Source organism: Sceloporus undulatus, chromosome 3, assembly GCF_019175285.1.
Source record: "Sceloporus undulatus isolate JIND9_A2432 ecotype Alabama chromosome 3, SceUnd_v1.1, whole genome shotgun sequence".
Classification (NCBI taxonomy): Eukaryota; Metazoa; Chordata; class Lepidosauria; order Squamata; family Phrynosomatidae; genus Sceloporus; species Sceloporus undulatus.
Genome location: NC_056524.1, coordinates 199,917,345 through 199,937,419, shown reverse-complemented (window position 1 = coordinate 199,937,419; position 20,075 = coordinate 199,917,345). Strand labels below are relative to the sequence as shown.

Here is a 20,075-nt window from a genome sequence, read left to right as displayed (position 1 = left end):
AGCATTCTTTGCCTAACTGCTTAAAATGCTGGCATCCTTTGAGCTGTTGATTTACACAAAGAAAAGTAAACTCAAACTGACAAGGCATAGCTTGCTGCCACCATCACAGAACTGAATTGTAAAAATAAATAGATATAATCAAGTATAATTGCTGTATTAAGATAATGTATTCAGTATGAGCTAAATTTTAAAAATCTGCATCCAGTTACAGTTTATCTCCTTTAACAGCAGTGAAACATAATGTTTTAAAAATCAAGGCAATAATGTGTTGGAAAATCTACAGAGTATAACTGAGAGGCTGCATCAGACACATGGCCACAATCTGTTTTATGATCTGACCCCCCAAAACCCACCTTAAAATCTAGACATCTCTACCAGTGGATGGAGTTCTGTGGTGCTGGTGAGTGAGACAGTGAAGGATGATGTGTCCAGTTCCCTCCTGTCAGGGAGCAATGGAAAAGCTAGCAGAAAGGCCCCCTACAAAGTTGTCTCACAAATCATCACACCATCACTCACTGGCGGGAGCGGGCCTGGCATATCATCCTTCAGGACTACACATGCCAACACTTCAGAACTTAGTCCTTTGATAGAACTGCCTAGATTTTAAGGTGGGTTTCAGGACATTTCTGATTGTAGAAATGGTCCCACTCTTGTAAATGTTAATAGTAAAAAGTCACAAGATGGTAAATGTTAATAGGACAAATTCACAAGGCAAATATGATGTCGTAAACAAGATTACAACATCATTTCTGCCTAACAGGATACCAGCCTATATGTCTGAACCAAAAAAACTAGGATAGATCAACGATATTAAACAGTATTGTGAAATTAATGCAAAGCATATCTGTGTACCAGTATTTCCATACTACTCATGAAATACCTATAGTATTAAGGTTCATAGTAATGGCTCATTGAGAAAAAAGACATATTTTGAACTATTTATCTCTAGTAATAATTCATTAGAGCTGCTTAGTGTATATACTTGACTGTAAGTCAAGAAATTTATGCACCAAAATTGGCCCCTAAAATTCTAGGTCGACTTATATACAGTTCAGTACACTAATACTAGTTAGAAAGGTGCTGAAACAAGCACCCTGTGTTGCCCCACTCTTCTTGTCTTGAGGCAGGAGTTTTTTTGTGTGTGCATGTCTGTGTGAAAGAATTCCCCAGTCCAATTTGAAAGCCTTCTCTTCCCATCAAAAAAACTCCCCTTTTAGCTCCACTTCTGACCCTTCCCAGTCTGATCTGAAAGCCTTCTCTTCCCATTAAAGAAACTCCACTTCTGTCCCTTCCCAACCCAACGTTAAAACCTCTCCTCCAGCACCTGGGAAGTGGTGTTAGGTGGTCAGGACAGATCCAGAGAAGGAGAAGGAGGGATGGAAGTGGTGTTTACCCCTTTCCATTCTTTGTTATAGCTCCCTAACTTTTATCCTCAACTTATGTATGGGTCATATCAAAATCCAGGATTTCGGTCCTGAAACCTTCCCTCCACTTATACATGAGGTCAATTTGTAAATGAGTATTAATGGTATATAAAATGATAATGGAACTTGAAATGGCCTATGTCAAACCAGGGAATTGGGAAATTGTTCTGGTGTCATTTTTCCAAATGCAACTTGAATTTTGTGATGGCGCCATATATCAGTGTTACCTCTGTGTACAAATCTTATGGAAAATTTCTAATGATGTTTATTTATTGGCAACACCCCCCCCCCACGCTCTCTAGATATACATTAGAATTTGTACAGAAGACAGTGACCTCTGTGGGAGATAAGAAGGTCATGAACTAAATTGCTTTATGTTACTTTATGTTATGTTTATATTCATGCATGGATACACCCTAAGATTTACATCATTATGGAAATCAGTTTTTGGATGTTAGACAGTAAACCATGATAGACTAATTAGATCTACTTTGGGTAGTTAAAATATATTATTGCTTCTACAAAAGACTATACAATTGTATGTCTTCAACCAGATGGCAATTATTTGAAGGAGGAACACCATATTCTCCATGAGACACCATCCTCAAACCACAAAATAAGAGGTATTTAGAGTGTGGTTCATCATAGGTGTGATGTGTAACCCTTTAGTGAGAAAGAGGTTGAGTAGATGGACCAGGGGTAGGCAACCTTTTTGAGCCGGGGGCCGGGTTGCTGTCCCTCAGACAACTGGGGGGCCGAAGCCAAAAAATAAATAATTAAATATTTTTTTAAAAGAATGAAATAAATAAATAAACCGGGACAAATGTAGGACAAAAATTTCAAATGGAGGACACTTTTTAAAAATATGGCAGACACGCTAAAAATTTTGCTGATTTTAAAAAAAAGTTAATATAAATGCATGTTTCAGAGGCTTCTATAGACAATTGCCCCCCTTGCCCGCCGCTTGCTCCCCTTGCCTGCCGCTTGCCCACCTCCACCTGATAGGCCAAAGGCTCCGGTGGTAATCGGCGGCAGGACTGGGCTGGGGCTGGTCCCAAGGTCTTGCCGGGCCGCATCCGGCCCGCGGGCCGCAGGTTGCCTACCCCTGAGATGGACAATGGTTTAGGTTTTTTTAAAAAAATCTAATGAGTAATATTCCTAATTTTTTGAACTGACAAAATGCAAAATATGGACTGAGAACTTTTTGTTGTGGATGATGATGATGATGATGATGATGATGATGGAATATAAACCTCTGCCAGTAGAGTTAAGACTGAAATCCAAAAAGGATGAACACAGGACATCTGGGAGAGAAGGCAATGGCATGATAGAGCTCTCCTGGTGCCTCCCAGCCAGCCAGTAACCATTGGGTTCAGAGGAGGGGCATAGTGTACCCAGTACCAACCAGCTGCTATTCCAAAACCTGGGGGGAAGTATTGCTTAAGGAGCTTCTAAGTAACTCCTTGTCCAGTGTCCTCTAAAGTACTCAAGGTGATGTAATCCCTAGTTAAAGAACCACAAGTTACCAAGAGGATTCTGGCCTGTAAATGCCCATATACAACAATAAAACCATTATCAACATCTTTTTTTCATTCTTTGATATGACAATTACAGTTCTTTTTTTATATATAAAAAGAACAGTATAAAAGAAATGCATTATCCATTCCAAATTTCAGACATTTCTTAACTTAAAAGAAAAAAGTGACAAAGATTAATCTGTTTCTTAGCTCTGGTAGCAAAGCACATAATTGCAAAGAACAGAGAAACACCACAGATTTCCTATATACAAGGTGAAAATGTAGCTTGATAGTTAGAAGCTGTAATATCGTATCTCAGTCCTGCCTTTCTATTTAGGCAGTATAGCTATGCAACTTAAAGCCTGCATAAGGGTGTGACACACATACCCTGTAAAGGGATGTGAAAATAGGTCCATTTTGATTTTTTTTTCATGCTTCTCAGAATCCCACCCACTCAGGATCTCACTTGTCCCACTCCAGGTCTGTACCAGTTTTGAGACCTTTCCCCCCTTCCACATTGAAACTGATATGAATTTTGTTGTGTACAGTATCTAATGTACACATTTTCTAAACATCTTTAATAAACATTGTGTTGTTCTTTTTTAAAAATCCTCACTGAGTAAAGTATGATTGTGTGCATTTTTCAAATATTTTTGGTCAAACATGCATATTTTTGTGTATATAATAATTATATTACTGTGATTATTGTGGTCCCTTCCTGTTGACGTAAACAGAAAGATGCATGTACAGTTTCATAAACAGTCTAGCATAAATAGTCTAGTCTAAAGCCAATGTGGAATAGGGTTCTGAGTGTTGAAATAGGACAGTGGGAGACCAGATTCAAATCCCCGATCAGCTATGGAAAACCACTGGCTGACCTTGAGCAAGCCATACTCTCTCTGCCCCAGAGGAAGGTGAGGGCAAACCCCGTCTGACAAATTCTGCCAAGAAAACTCTGTGATAGGTTTTCCTTAGGATTGTCATAAGTCAGAAATGACTTGAAGGTACGTGTCAACAAATCAACAAGCCCACAAATAGAATCAATTGCTGATTCCCACTGTGGTTCTATCCTTGCACCAACATAAATTCCTATACTACTGCAAGGAGTTAAGTAGCTGGGACAGGGATCAGAAAGAGAACGAGCAGAGGACAGCGCTTTACTAGATGGTGTTGCAATCTGTCTTGGCATAGATTAGTGCAAAGCTGTGGCTGCCAGTGGCTTCTGTGTCACGGATGTGGCGAATCGCCTCTGATCCCACCCCCCCAGACTTCAAGTGTACTCTTGATGCATCTGAACCCTATCTCCAAAATAATATCAGCATCTTGGATAGGTTAGCTGCACCCCAACATGGAAGCCATTGACTGTCACTGGAGCAAGGGGCGTGTACAATCTCTTTGTGCTGATCTTTACAAGAGATGGTCAGAAGACTGGCCATCCCTCGCCTGAGTGGTGTAGACCAAGAAGATCAGATTAGCAAGTCTAGCATTCCAATGTTTCAGTGAGACATCTTGAAATTCTGCATAGGCCTCTCTTCCACATTATATACTAGGTAATTTTGTACACTGTGTTTTCATTTCTCTTTAAAGTTTCCTTCTCTCTGATCTTACATCACCTCAGATTTTGACTACACTGTCCTGAAGCTAATAGTTGCTCTGCTATAATAGCACAGTAGAACTTTTGATGCAGAGGTGACTGTGTCTCTGGATGCTTTGAATTTGGCCTCTTGTACACAACGTAGCATATCATGCACTAATTTATTTTCCTGCTTTATTTGATTTCATACTTGAAGTATAGAGATGCATGGTTGAAAGTTTTACCTTTATAAAATTGAACCCCAAATCACTTCCACACACACATATGCAAAATGTCATAAACAAAGCTTCTCCACTTTAGAAGCTGGAAAGTTGGTTTTTGAACTGATCCTTCTCCCTGAAATTTTGGGGTTATTGTTAAGGTATTGAAAGTGGAAAATGTTCAGATGTGGCAATGTCTGCTGAAGCCTAGATTGGCTACACCTGGAGCCATGAGCAGCAGCCGAATGCTCAAGGTCGAATGTGCTGGAGAGCACATACAGCAAATGTAAATATGCGATGTCATCAGATGGAAGAAGAATTGGTATCCATAGTACATAGCAACATGAACAGGAAGGGGCTGGGCTAAGTGGTGGCCACATGGCAATTATGTATATAAGCCCAGACGCTGTTTATACTGTGTGGGGATAGTGTGGTGTGACGGTTGGTGTGAGATTTGTACAGTGGGGTTTAGTAATAGCTCATGTGTTTGGAACAAAGAACAAATAAAGCCCTCTTAGGAGTGATAAGCTGGAGAGTGCTGTTTCTTTGATCTGGCAGCTGTTTCTCCAGGCACTCTTCCAAGCAAGCCAGAGGCTTGTCTTTGAGGCTTCACTCTGCTTCGTGGTGAAGAGATAACCTACGTCCATATTCATCCAATCAACATCAGACCAGATTCATCAACAGTTTTCCCCCAATGGAACTGGGGGATTCTGTGATATGTAGTGGGGATGCAGTGGCTTAGTAGTTAAGATGCCAGTTTTGATGATCAGAAGATTCAAAGGTTGGCAGTTCAAGGCCCAAGTGCTGCATGATGGGGTGAGCTCCTATCACTAATCCAAGCATCTGCCAACCTAGCAATTTGAAAGCATTCAAATGCAAGTAGATAAATAGGTACCACTTCTCAGTGGGAAAGTAACAGCATTTGGTGCAGTCATGCTGGCCACATGATCACCAGAGCAGTCCACGGACATCGCAAGCTCTTTGTCTTAGAAACGGAAATGAGCACCGCCCCCTACTGTCGGTTATGACTAGACATATAAATAAATAAAATTGTATTTATATACCGCCCTGTGGCGAACCAATCCGGGCGGTTTACAACATTAAAATAACATACAGCATAAAAACAATATATTTCCCTCCCCCTTTAAAAGGTTATTAAACTGCATATCTAAATTAAAACCACAATAACTAGTTAGAACAACAATAAATTAAACAAAATAATACCAACCGATAAACCACTGCAACTTCAGTTCTAAAGAAAAGAAAAGGGGGCTTTGGAGACATTACTGAGGAGGGGGGAGATCCTGAGATCCTGAGGCCAGGATATTTTAGTCTGGGAAGGCCTGCCTGAAGAGATCTGTCTTGACAGCCTTTTTGAAGCTGTCCAAAGATATTAATTGACGGATCTCATCCGGCAGGTTGTTCCAGAGCCTGGGGGAGACAGCAGAAAAAGCCTTCCGGGAGGTCGCCACAAACCTCAAATTTTGAGGCTGCAACAAGCTCTTCCCAGAGGACCGGAGAGCGCAGGGAGGATTGTATGGGAAGAGGCGGTCTCTGAGATAGCTTGGACCCAAGCCATTTAGGGCTTTAACATTCATGTCAAGGGACTACCTTTACCTTTAGTGGAACATTAATCACTCAAGTTCTCCCACCTACAGTCTGATATGGCAAATTGAATAGTTGCATCACATAAACTGTTGTGTTGAGCAGGTCAAGCTTTAGCTGCTATGATGTCACAGAAGGCTTGCATTCTACATTTTGGTCCTAGACAGTTTGGTGCTTGACTCATGCTAAATGATGGTTCCAAATATAGGGGCTAATGCCTAGATATGAGGGCATCTGTAACATGTTGGTCTACATGACCTAAGCATATTAACTCAAAGTAAACCATACTTATATCAGTGCAATTTATTTCTTGCTATACATAATTTCGCTACAGCTTAATGCTTGGCTCTAGGTAGGGTTTTTTGTATGTTAAATTGTATAGTATGCCTCTTCAGTATACATTATATTATATTATATTATATTATGCTTTTATATATATATATTTTGCAAGACACTTCTTATTCCCCCCCCCCCAAAATTCAGAATCAACCCACAAGGATTTGGCACCAAGATTTATAAACTTTACAGCTAACCCTATTCCTAAAGTTTGGTTTGCAGGTGTTTTTTATTGTTTGCAATGACATGTTCTCAGCTCTTCATTCCAGAGAATTTATTTTGCTCCTAGATTGTTCTCTGTGTGCTGTTCAATATTTCACCCAAACTACATAGCTAGACCTTGAGTTAGTTATTTCCACTTGCTCTGCTGCTGCATCATTGGCATTTTGCTCTTTTCAGGTAATTTATGCATTACCTTATTGCCCCTCATATTTCTGTTGTCCGATTTGTTTTGTTTACTGACCTAAGAATTGGAGAGCTATAATTTAGTCCTTTTTAGAACCTTGGATGCACCTGCTCTTAGATCTGCTCTATCATTCAGTCAAACAGCTGTCTTGTTGTACAGTTAAGACCATGTTCTTCATAAAATGTAGAGACAAATATCTATGGGCACAATCTAGCTCCTGTATGTAAATATGGAGCACAAAGTGCAGAGACTCAAACCAGTAATTTACCGATAAGGATGTGCACACATAGAAAACATTAAGGAGTTCCACTCTTAGATTGCACTGCAGCAACAGAAAGTTATCCATGCCCTTCAATAGGATATCTGATCTCCTGCCCTTTGCTGTTCTTATTTGCTGTTGTCTTCAACATTAGCCTCAGGTTAGTTATTTTGACTTCTAGAGAGTGTTCAGGCTCAGTTTGGACTGGGGCTCATTTATTGGTCATTTGCTTTTGTACTTTCTTCAGTAACGTTAGGCAATAATTGTTCCAAGTCTTTGCTATTTTGCGATCAGGATAAAATAAAAAGATGGTACACAGAATACTGAGGAGAAAATATTGCCCTAACACTGATTGTGTAGTGCATATAACCAGGATATGACTGCTAGAACGGATGGACAATCTATGAATTTCCCCCCAAAATTCATATTTTTTTAAAAAATTATCAGGGGTTTTTGCCAACTGATTCAGTAAAGAAATCTATAGGGGGTTGGGGATGTTCTTATCAAAAACAGCTGAAGCAAAATTCTGAATCATCTATCCAGGTTACATCCTAGGAATCAGTTATCCTATTATTATTATTATTATTATTATTAAACTTTATTTATCGAGCACTGTAGATTTACACAGCGCTGTACATACAATTAAAAAATCGATAAAAATGAAACCTGCCAAAAGCGTACATTCTGTAGGATAATAACGAAATACATGTAGAACAATAAATAATAATACAAGATAGCATTAGATAAAATAAGCAAACAACAAATTAAAAATATTGAATATCACATATCAAAGCAAATATCAAATAACAGTCACATAACAGTCACACAATGCCCGGGAATGCTTCTCTGAATAAGGATGGACATATACATCCCTGCGTTATAGCTGTTAAAGATGAGGAAATTGTTGGTGAAAAAGAGAAATGGTCACCCTAATTCAGCAACAGACACATAGCTGAGTATACAGGGCTATGCACTGAGAGCCTCTTGCCAGGACTTACTTAGTTTTCACCCATACATTTTCTAATTCTTTCCATCTTGTGTATGGGGGAAAATGTGAATTTGGAGATTTCCTGTGAAAAGTCCTATCCATTTTCATCCATTCCTAGCTGTCACAATAGAGGAAAACCTCTACTGAGAGAGAATTTTGTGAGGATCATTTCATAGCGCATGCTTGTAAGATTATGGCTAGAGCAAGTGCACATGGGTGTCATTCTGATGGGTGCCATTCTGGCTGGACTCTTCATTCTTTGTACCCAGTCCTGTGAGTACCCTAGTAGCAGTTTTATTCAAAGCTTTCTGGTTTTCAAACTCCATAGGCTAGAGGGTGCTGGGTTCTAACCCATTGTTGTACGGCATGTCTTATTATTTGCCAACTCTTGTGGCATAGTGTGTTTACCATGCATAGAATATGTTGCTATTTCTCTCACAAATCCTGATATAACAAAACAGACTTTGAAGAGACTGAACTATGGTTCTAGAAGGATGAAATGAAAGTGAGTGAAAGTACTGACTATGCAATTGGAGCAAATCCACATTTAAACCAATGTCTATTATGCCTTCACATATAATAATAATAATAATAATAATAATAATAATAATAATAATAATATACCTTGTGCCTGAGTCTTTGTCTGTGTTTTTAAATGATAGAATGATTTGTCACATGAGTGACTTTCTTGGCTTACTGAAAAGTCATGACTTACTAAAAGACCTTCCTTGGAGTCTCTGTGGCTTTGAAGAGTAAGTCTGTGGTTGGTGGGAGGAAGAAGATTGTTTCCATTGTCATCCAGTAGTCCATATTCGTTGTTTTAAAAGAACCTGATTCCATGAATACTTCTGTGGAACTGTTGTTCTTTTCCAGAGATAGAGGTCACCCTAGGATCATGGATAACAGTACCGAGAAATCAAAGATTTATTCTCAAATATTGCTACACTGTCTAAAAACAAACATGGGGTGGGTAGGCACAAGGTAGCTCACAATATAAATGAAAATACAACTAAAAGCCATAGAGTTAATGAGACTATGTGTGAAAGGAATCTAGGAGTCCTCGTAGACCACAAGTTGAATATGAGTCAACACTGTGGTGTAGCAGCGAAAAAGGCCAATGCGATTTTAGGCTGCATCTATAGAAGTATAGCATCTAGATCCAAGGAAGTAATAGTGCCACTCTATTCTGCCTTGGTCAGGACTTACTTAGAATACTGTATACATTTGTAGGCACCACAATTCAAAAAGGATGTTGAGAAACTGGAGCGTATGCAAAGGAAGGCGACCAAAATGGTGAAGGGTCTGGAAACCATGCCCTATGAGGAGCGACTTAGGAAACTGGGCATGTTTAGCCTGGAGAAGAGACGGTTAAGAGGTGATATGATCGCCCTGTTTAAATATTAGAAGGGATGTCAGATTGAGGGTAGAGCAAGCTTGTTTCCACTGCTCCCGAGAATAGGATCTGGAACAATGGATTCAAGCTACAGGAAAAGAGATCCCACCTAAACATTAGGAGGAACTTCCTGACAGTAAGAACTGTTCGACAGTGGATCACACTCCCTCGGAGAGTGGTGGAGTCTCCTTCCTTGGAAGTCTTTAAACATAGGCTGGATGGCCATCTGTCGGGGAAGATTTGATTGAGAGTTCCTACATGGCAGGGGGTTGGACTGGATGGCCCTTGTGGTATCCTCCAACTCTATGATTCTATGAATTATAGCATTAAAAAGTATTTTAAAATCAGTTAAATAGACTATTTTATTCAAGGTAGACATTAAATGTCTAACGAACTTGGGGCAGGTCATAGCTATATTAAGCTTTTAACATAACATGATGAAGAGAAAGAAGCTATATTGTCCATATTTATTAATAATTTGGATATTGTATGATACTTAGTATCAAAGCCTTGAGTCTGACAGTATTAGGAGACAATGAAAAATGCTATCATTGTTCTTTTACTGAGAGGGACAAAGCATACGTTTGTAAAATGAGGCTTAATCAAAACTAAATACTAGCAATGTTTTTACCCCTATTTATACTTGCCCATATTTTACAGTGTGACTTGGAACAATTCATTAAGAGTAGATTGCATTTCTCTGAAGCTGCCAACTTTTTTTAAAACAAAGAAGTACCTGTGAAATATCACAGGGCAACATTCTTGTAGCAGTAAGGGACTAGGAGACACACCAAAGTCTTACTCCATTTTCCTTCACTTCTTGTCCCTTCTCTTCATATTCAGCTCATCTTCCTGCCACCCACTGCTCCATGTCTAGCTCAGTTCCCACCCTTACCTCATGCTACCTCTGTTCACTTTCCCCATTCTTGAAAAGCTACAGGAGAAGCCCAGGTTGCACACAGGCTGCCTACAGCCCAACCACAGCTCAGTGCAATAAAATCTGTCAGGGGACAGTTAAATGCACATCTATCCTGTTGAGGATATTTGCATGTGATAATCTCCTCAATCAAATGCCAACACTGAATTAATTAAAATAGTTTAAAAACATTTTTAAAAGATAAGCAGAAGGGGTGGAACGGACAACACCTCCATTAAAATATACTTTTGTAGCAGCTGGTGAATGGCCAAATACATGTCTGAAAAGAAACAGCCTAGCCATCTATGGACGAAAGTTCCATAGCCTGGAAGCAGCTGCTGAGTAGGCCCCCTCTAATGTCCTCTTCAAACATGACAGTGAAGATGGTGGAATAGAAGTAAAGCTCCCCACCCCACCCCACCCCCAGCAAGATATCAAAACTCAGGCAAATTCATATGGGAAGACAGGTGTCTTAGAACCTTATCACACACATTAATTTCCCCGTAATGGGAATTGGAAGGGGATGCTTGGGGACAAGTGTGACCAGAAAAAAATGGATTTTACCGCACAGCAAATCGTCCACAAAATGGCCCTGTTCCATTCCCTGGTGCCAAGCCATCCCCATTCATTGCTGAGGGATGCCATTTTGCTTGGTCAGAAGACTTCTGACCCAAACATTTAATGCTCCTCAGGACTCAGTGGGGATGGCTTGGCACCAGGGAACGGAACAAGGCCATTTTGTGGACGATTTGCTGTGCGGTAAAATCCATTTTTTTCCTGGTTGCGCGCTGCCCCAAGTGGCCCCTTCCAGTTCCCATAATGGGGAAAATAATGTGTGCAATAAGGTCCTCAGTGTGGGCCCAAGTCATATAAGGCTCTACAGCTTATAATTATCACTTTGAACTATGTTCAGTGGGTGACTGGTAACCATTGATGTAGTTTTAAATAGGAGTTTCTGTACTCTCTATGATCAGGTTTAGCCAGCACTCTGGCTGCAGAATCGTGGACCTGCAGGAATTTCAGAATCCTTTCCAAAGACAGCCCCATGGAGAGAATATTGCAGTAGTCTAAATGGGATTTAACCAAGGCGTGTATTACTGTAACCAGAAAATACATTACTAAAAGCTGGCTCAGTATTTTAACTTTGGTGGCAGAGTTAAGATAGTAACTATAACAAGATACCTATTTAGGTTGTATGAAGGCTGAAACTGGAGATGAAAATGCTGACCCGGTGTGGACATTCCTGCATGCATGCCAGCCCTACCTTCTCAGATCTTCCATTATCTTATTTTGCTTTATCATATTTCCCAATGAGACTGAGTGCGCGCGTGTGTGGCAGCCCCATTTCCCTCAAATACTGTTTTTGCTACATTAAACAACAAGGTGTACATGGGGGTTCTGCTCATGTACATTTGAACATGTCGATATCACTCTTAGCATGATTGGTAATCTTGATAAAGCAAAGTTTGATACTGAAGAAAGTCATGTTCATGACTAAACACAAATGAGTAGAACTCCAGCAAAATTAGTCATCTAAATGACTGGGGATAGCATTACGTGAGAAGATTCATTGTTCTATATCAGCTCAAATTCTATATTCAGAAGCATGAATAGAGCTTTGTTACTGCATACTTTTTGGCACATGGTTCTGCCTGTTGGAGTATTTATTCTCCTCCTAGAGGCGGTACAGACTGCCAGAGAACGGCAGCCTGCCGGCGCCTGTTTTTCCACCGGAGGGAAGCCGCAGGCACCAAACCGCGCAGCTTCCTTCCGGCGGAAAAAGAACACACAAAAAGCTGATTCTTTTTACACCGTAAGGGCAGCATAACAAGTGCTCCACATGTATACAGGGCGCTGCCATTATTACACCCTCTTCACATGCTAAGGTTGCAGGGCGTGTGGGCGCTCCACCCCCAGGCATCCCTAGCACATGACGAGGGTGTCCTTTCGGGCCCATCTGTACCAGGCCTTAAATAAAAACTTTTTAAAAATTGGATCAATTATATATATGGATATTCCTTGTTCATGCTATGGGTTATTGATTTCTGTATATCTCTCTGCTGTTACTTTACTTCATTGTTTGGATTTTTGATCCATGGCTAGCTGACACAGATTATGACAAATAAGTTTAAAAATACATTTAGGGATTGGTATGACGTAATACTATCCATATTGGTGTCACATTCCATTCATGGAAAGGTATGCAGAAAGAGAGGGGCATTATTCTCTCAAATGATAGATTCTTTGTTTTGCTGCAGTTACTATGCATGCAGGTGCCTTCAAGGTAAGGTGCTGTAACTGGTAATAAGATTGCTAATAAGGGGAGATTGCCACATAGCACGTGTGTTGGCAGCACCAAGCTCTTGCATAATTTGATAGCATCTGGCTCAGTTGTTAGAGTCTGGCCACTGGAAGTCTCAGGATGAAACAGCAGGCAGTACTCTGGGACAGGAACTAAGTGAATTAGCAGGAGTGCAGGTGTGCCAAGAAGGCTCCATAATAGCTTTTGTCTACACAAGGCATAGCTACATACAGTGTGGATAGGCAACAAATATTGCAATTCATTATGAAAGAAAGATTAGGGCAATGTAACCTAATAGATGAATTGACACAGCTGCAAGCACCAGGGATCATTGCTCGCTTTTGAACTGTGTACAGTATATGAGAAAGCTGCCATAGAGATTTAACATTTCACAGATTGATAAATATTATATCTGACAAAAGACCCAAGTGATATTTTAGTGTATTTATTTGAAATGTTGATGGGGTGGGGTATTCTCTTTGATGCTACAGTACATATTGCTTTGGATTAATTAAGAAAATCAATCAAAAATGAAACTAAATGAAATAGCTTCAGGATGTCACTGTTTGTTCCCATTTCTGTTTCATATGCTTCTTTCTTCTTTTTCTTATCAATTTCAAAAGGCTTTGTTTATAGATCAGTACTGGAAAAAAGACAATATTTATAAATGACAGATGGAGGAGAAAGTTCTTGTTTTTTTTTAAAAAAATGTGCCAATATTTTGTGTCATAAATTATAAAATCATTGCACATAAAGTATTTGTTTTCTACTTTCACACTCTAAAATTGATATGAGATACAATCCTCTTACTGAAGTCAATGCAGAACAGTTATGTAATGGCTGGAATTTTTTTTTGTTACAAGGACAAGCATTAACTCTTTACATCTGCATTTATTGATTTAAGGTAATTGTAGAATGAGGTATCCAGTAGCTCCTTGTACAATGACGCCTCCTTCCCTCAATACTGTCAGCTGCTAGAGTACTGCCCTACAAACCTTTTAATGGCTAGAGAAAGGTGGAGTTGCACTTACATGGCATCTGGCTCCATTTCTTTAGGTAGAAACACCAGGAAGATGTCCTTCTCTGGATCTGCAGCAGATCAAGAAATTGCTCTCTTCTTTATTCTTGCCACCAGATCAATGTGGAAGCCTGCTGGTTGTGTGGGGATATCAAATAGATGGACACTGTAGAAAATATTTGTAAACCACATTGTGTTGAATCACAGCAATGCTCCAACTGTACTAGTATTATCAATTCTAACTGATAGCAGCACTCCTCCTTGTTTAAGCAGAATTCCTTCCTAGTCCTCCCTGGAGATTACTGGTGTTCCCTGGTGGTTTTCTATGTAAATAGCCAGGCCCAACAATGCTTAGGTTCTGAAATCAGATGAGATTGGTTGTGCTCAGGGTGGTATGGCATATTTTATAGCTGTATTCTGTAGACCTATGGTTTTGTTGCTAGAATGTGCCTTGAAGTCAAGCATCTCATAAAGTATTTTTGGCAAGATTTATTCAGAGGAGATTTGTCATTGCCTTTCTCTAAATCTAAGAGTGTGTGGCTTGCCCAAAGGTTTTCATGGCTGGGCAGGGATACAAGCCCTGGTATCCCAGAATCCTAGTCCAACAGTCAAACCACTGTACTAAGATATACCAAGAACTGTGGTATATATATATATATATATATTTTAAAGCAAAACATCAATACATGCCAATATTTTTTAAAAATGGTTGAATGAGGCAATATTGACATTTCCTTTATTTGTTTGTACACATACATATGTATCTTGCATGTCAGTCTTTGGCTTGTCAGATGGATATATGGAATATAAAATAATATATCTATTAAAATTTGTCTTTGCCCTTTACATACCTAGCCCAGCTGCACACTAGATAACTAGCCAACCCTTGCTGAGAATACCTCAGTGCATGTGGCCAATTTAGCTCTTTCCCCAGCGCTCTCTATCAGCAAGGACTGTCTGTAAAAGAGTACTAAGAGCAGAGGGGTGGGGTGGGTGGGTAGGTTTGAGTTTGGGCTACAAAACCAAAACATTGTAGGCTGTCTAATAACCTGCTGCCTTAACATCTCTAACACAAAACATTTGTGCATATATTATTTTTGAAATCTGAAAATTTTCCAGCTTTCCAGAAGTTCACATTGGAGTTTATCAGACAAGGGGAATTGGAAGTATAATCTGATGGCAATCTGAACGCAATAATGGGGTTTAACGTTATTGTGTGATAACCCACTACACACAAATTTGGGCAATGGGAAGTCAGTCCGAACGCAATCATGCGGTTTCACGTTATTGCATGATAGACTGCCATACGCAAATTTGGGCAATGGCATGCTATTTTCAGGCAATGAGGAGCCAGTTCGAATGCCATGCGTATTCACATAATTGCACAAAACTAGTGACTTTAAGTGAATGTGTTTTGGCCCCACTTTCTTTTCATTCAAATTTAAGAGAAATTTCTCCCGTTTGATAAACTCAATTCTAAAAAGCTTTTGGGTACAATATGAAATGACACATTCACACATCATTGTACCCCCTGGTATCCCTTAATATTAAAACTATTTGCTGGGTGTGTTGTTGCTCCATACTCCTCCTGGTGCAATTGTTTTCTTTCTATCACATGTTGTACATGATGAGGAAAACAAAGGAGTGGAAATCAGTGCCAAGTTCTGAAGACATGGAACTAGAATTGCTGTTCATGTGTGCATTGTTTGGTATTTATTTATTAAAATAGTTTACGTCACCTTTTCCCATGTGTGTAGGTCCCCCAGAGCAACTAATGATTGTTGAATCATAAAAAACCTAAACATTAAAACAAACATCATTAGCATTGATACTTAACACCAACACATTGGATTAAAAAAAAAACAGACCAAGAGAAACAACAGAAGTGCATAGTACAACCAACCAGTAATAAATTTATGCCTGTTTCAAGGGCAGACTTTGAAAAGTCATACTATAATAACATGCCACAGTCATCCAGATGAGCCACATTAGAATCCAAAGAATCATCCCATCACCACTCAGTTACCCATGGATTCAAGATGTGATTATACTTATTCTTCTTCAAAGTAACTCCCCAAGCCCTGGGAAGGCATGCTGAAATAGTACCATCTTCCTTATAGAATCATAGAATCGTAGAGTTGGAAGAGGCCAAAAGGGCCATCCAGTCCAACCCCCCTGACATGCAGGAAATCTCAATCAAAGCATACCTGACAGATGGCCATCCAGCCTCTGTTAAAAGACCTCCAAGGAAGGAGATTCCACCACTCTCTGAGCAAGTGTGTTCCACTGTTGAACAGCCCATACTGTCAGGAAGTTATGTTGAGATGGAATCTCTTTTCCTGTAGCTTTCATCCATTGCTCCGGATCCTGGAGCAGCACAAAACAAGCTTGCTCTCTCCTCAATATGACATCCCTTCAAGTATTTAAACAGGGCTATCATATCACGTCTTAACCTTCTCTTCTCCAGGCTAAACATCCCCAGGTCTCTAAGTCATTCCTCATAGGGCATGGTTTCCAGACCCTTCACCATTTTAGTTGCCCTCCTTTGGACACGGCTTCCCTGCGGAGGAAAAAGAACCCGCAAAAAGTGGGTTCTTTTTGCGCTGCCATTGTGACATTCGAGTGAGGCAATGGCACACTCATGACATCACAAGCGTGGCGCAACGTGCAGCCGCTATGCGTCCATCATATAACAGTGGTGGTGCCTGTATACACAGGGCACCACCATTGTTACAGCGCCACGCCGTACTAGGGTTAGGGACCATGCAGTTGCCGTGTGGTCCCTTAACCCTAGTACACAACCAGCACGGTGCATTTGGTTCATCTCTACTGTGCCTAGGTCTTCTTGCATGCTTGTATGTTAACTGGAGTTTCATGCATCCTAATATGTGAGTTCAAAATCCTACAGGCCTTCCTAAATCTTTATAGAACTGAGCACAGAGTTCTGACTATAGTCACCAGATTTAAAAGAAAATCCCTTCCTAACTGAAACCTTTAGGCAGTTACAGGACAGCAAACAGCATTCCAGTCACTCAAGCTGAATTCAAACTCAACCAAGCATTTCCTTATAATAAAAATAAATTAAACGTTTATTTATATCCCGCTTTTTGTTAAAACAATCAAAGCGGCATACATCATTAAAATAGTACAACAATATATACGCAATAACCCCCCCCCCCCCAAAAAAAGAATTAAACAGTTAAGGATTAAAATTACATAAACAGTAAAATAATTAAAATCAAAGACGGCAGGGTGATATCTTAGCATATGTGGGAGATTCTTTTGGCTGAGTACTACTCTGGGAAGGCCTGCCAGAAGAGATCCGTCTTGACAGCTTTCTTGAAGCTGTCTAAGTTGGTAATTTAACGGATCTTATCCGGCAGGCCATTCCACAGGTTGGGAGCGGTTGCAGAGAATGTTCTCTGGGAGGTCGCAGTCAGTCTGGACTTTAAGGGCTGCAATAAATTCCTCCCAAAGGACCTGAGTGTATGGGGCAGATTATATGGAAGAAAGCGTTCCCTTAGATAGTTGGGTCCAAGCCATGTAAATCTTAAAGATGAAAACCAACACCTTGTACTGTGCCCGGAAACTAATAGGCTTATGTCTCTGGCAGTAAATGTACAACAATAATAAATAAAATATCTAGTAATTTGCTGCTCTTTCATGATATCCTAAGTCTTCTGCCTGAAACAGATGCCTTGTTCTACATAAGAGTGACTTTTCCATGTATTGGGCTATGTAACTTAGGAAGGATGATTTCATCTAAGAATCCCATCCTAAGGGTCTTGAACACTGTCTGGCTCAAAGGCAAGAAGAATTAGGAACAGGAATTCTGAGACTATGCAGAATTCCCATGATTTAGCTTAAACAGAATATCAATTGTGTAATCTATCAGCCCTCTCCCAGGAGATTACCACACTGGGGTAAAAATGTTCCCCAATGCGTTCTCACGGGCACGAGCACGGAGCGTGATGGGAACCCGATGGGGCTCAGAACGCTAGTTTACTGCACGGCAGAACACTGCCATCGCCGCCGGGCGTTCCCATCAGGTTCCCAAAGTGTTCCAGGAGACGCCATTTCTGGGAACGCTTTGAAACTGACCCCAGAAATGGTGTCTCCTGGAACACATTGGGAACCCGATGGGAACACCCAGCGTCAATGGCGGCGTTCCGCCGTGCAGTAAAGTAGCATTTTGGGCCCCATCGGGTTCCCATCACGCTCCGTGCTCGCGCCCATGAGAACTCATTGGGAAATGTTTTTACCCCAGTGCGGTAATCTCCCCTGTCTCCCTTTAATAACTTTAACACCAATTTGATGTATGCATGGATTTATTTAAGTATTAAAATATGATCTTTATTTTTATTGGGTTCAAGCAGTTGCTCTGGCCAAGATCCAATATGCTTTAAATATAATATAAATATATACCATCATAATTAGGCTAAATTCTACAGTTATTCAACCAATTGCGTACTTTACACAAAATACATAGATGTTTTCTTTCAGGTAGTTGAAAAATATTTATATATCACTAGAAAAATTTCTAAGGGTGAGATACTTCTCTAGTTTACAATGCACCAAGGTAAAGCACTGTATTAAATGGAACTGATACAGAATTGAAAAGAAAAGCAGTTCATGAGCAGGGGGGAATATGTTCTTTCAAATTTGACCAGTTTCCTCAGGCAGACCCTTAAGCAATTCACGGGTATAAGCTTTCTTCAGCATTGTGAATTCTTACTTTGCTGTTCCTTCTTTTGATATGAACATCCTAGTGCCATCAAAGGCAAGGCAAAAAGTTTTGGACATCGCTAACAAACTCATGAAGTTACCATTTAAGGACTTTATTGAGAAACGGGTTGAACTCTAGCAGCATGTTATGTTTGTGACAACAGAAGGAAACTCATTTGGAGGGAAAGTTACCGTAGTTGATTTAAGTGCAAAAAGTGTTTATATCATGTGAGTCAGTCACCTGTTCACATCACATATGCTTCCAAGATATGTAGCTGGAAATTTTGAGAGTAGTGATAAGACAAAGGAGACTGTTCTATTTTATAGACAACAGAACATTCAGGTGTTCTAAAGGCAAGCTGAACATAAAGAGAGGTAGTGCCCTGGCCTTACCCTTTCTGGCCAAGATCCAATATGCTTTTAATGTAATATAAATATATACCATCATAGTTAGGCCAAATTCTACAGTTGTTCAACCAATTGTGTAATGGGCACCATGGCCTTGAGCTCACCTCCTTACCCATCCAGACAAAAGGGAGCAGGGCTGTATTTATGCTTGCAAACCTATATGCTGTGGGAGGAACCACACATAACCTCTGAGAAAATGTAACTGTGTGTGCAAGCAACTACTTTTATGCTAGTCTAGTGCTCCAACAAAATTCAGGGCTCTTGTTTTCTTCATGTTGTTGCCCCCCTCCATGTGAACACAATTATTCAAAATCATAGGTGGAGCTTCTGTGGATACAGAACACTTACCTACTCAGGAAGCCATCTCTTCTTTAACCAGCTTCAAAATGGAGCTGAAGACCATCCTGTTCAGAGAAGCGTTCCCAGGCATTGCATAATTGTCACTTGCTATTTGATGTTCTTTTGTTGTCTGTTTTATTGAATCATTTCCTGTATTGCTATGTATTTTATATGTATTATCCTACTAGAGAGGCCCCTTCCCCACCACCTTTCCCTTCTCCTTTTGTGTCGTGTCTTTTTAGATTGTAAGCCAGAGGGCAGGGAACCGTCCAATTAAAAAGATTGTATGTACAGCGCTGTGTAAATTTACAGCACTTTATAAATAAAGGTTAATAATAATAATAATAATAATAATAATAATAATACTTTTATAAAAAGCAAAGAAAATAGGCATGCGTGTGTGTGTTATGTGCCTTCAAGTCATTTCCGACTTATGGCGACCTAAGGCTTAACCTATCATGAGGTTTTCTTGGCAAGATTTGTGCAGAGGAGGTTTGCCTTCCCCTGAGGCTGAGAGCATGTGACTTGCCCAAGGTCACCTAATGGATACCATGGCCAAATTGAACCCTGGTCTCCAGAGTTGTAGCCCAGTGCTCAAACCACTATGCCATGCTGGCTTATGAGAAGGGCAAAGAAAATTTTAAA

General features: G+C 40.1%; 1 protein-coding gene across 1 annotated transcript in view; it reads left to right on the top strand.

Moving 5' to 3' along the window:
- Positions 1–20,075, top strand: part of ATRNL1 (attractin like 1) — a 693,411-nt gene that overhangs the window by 589,817 nt on the left and 83,519 nt on the right. The gene's annotated exons all lie outside the window — the stretch shown is intronic.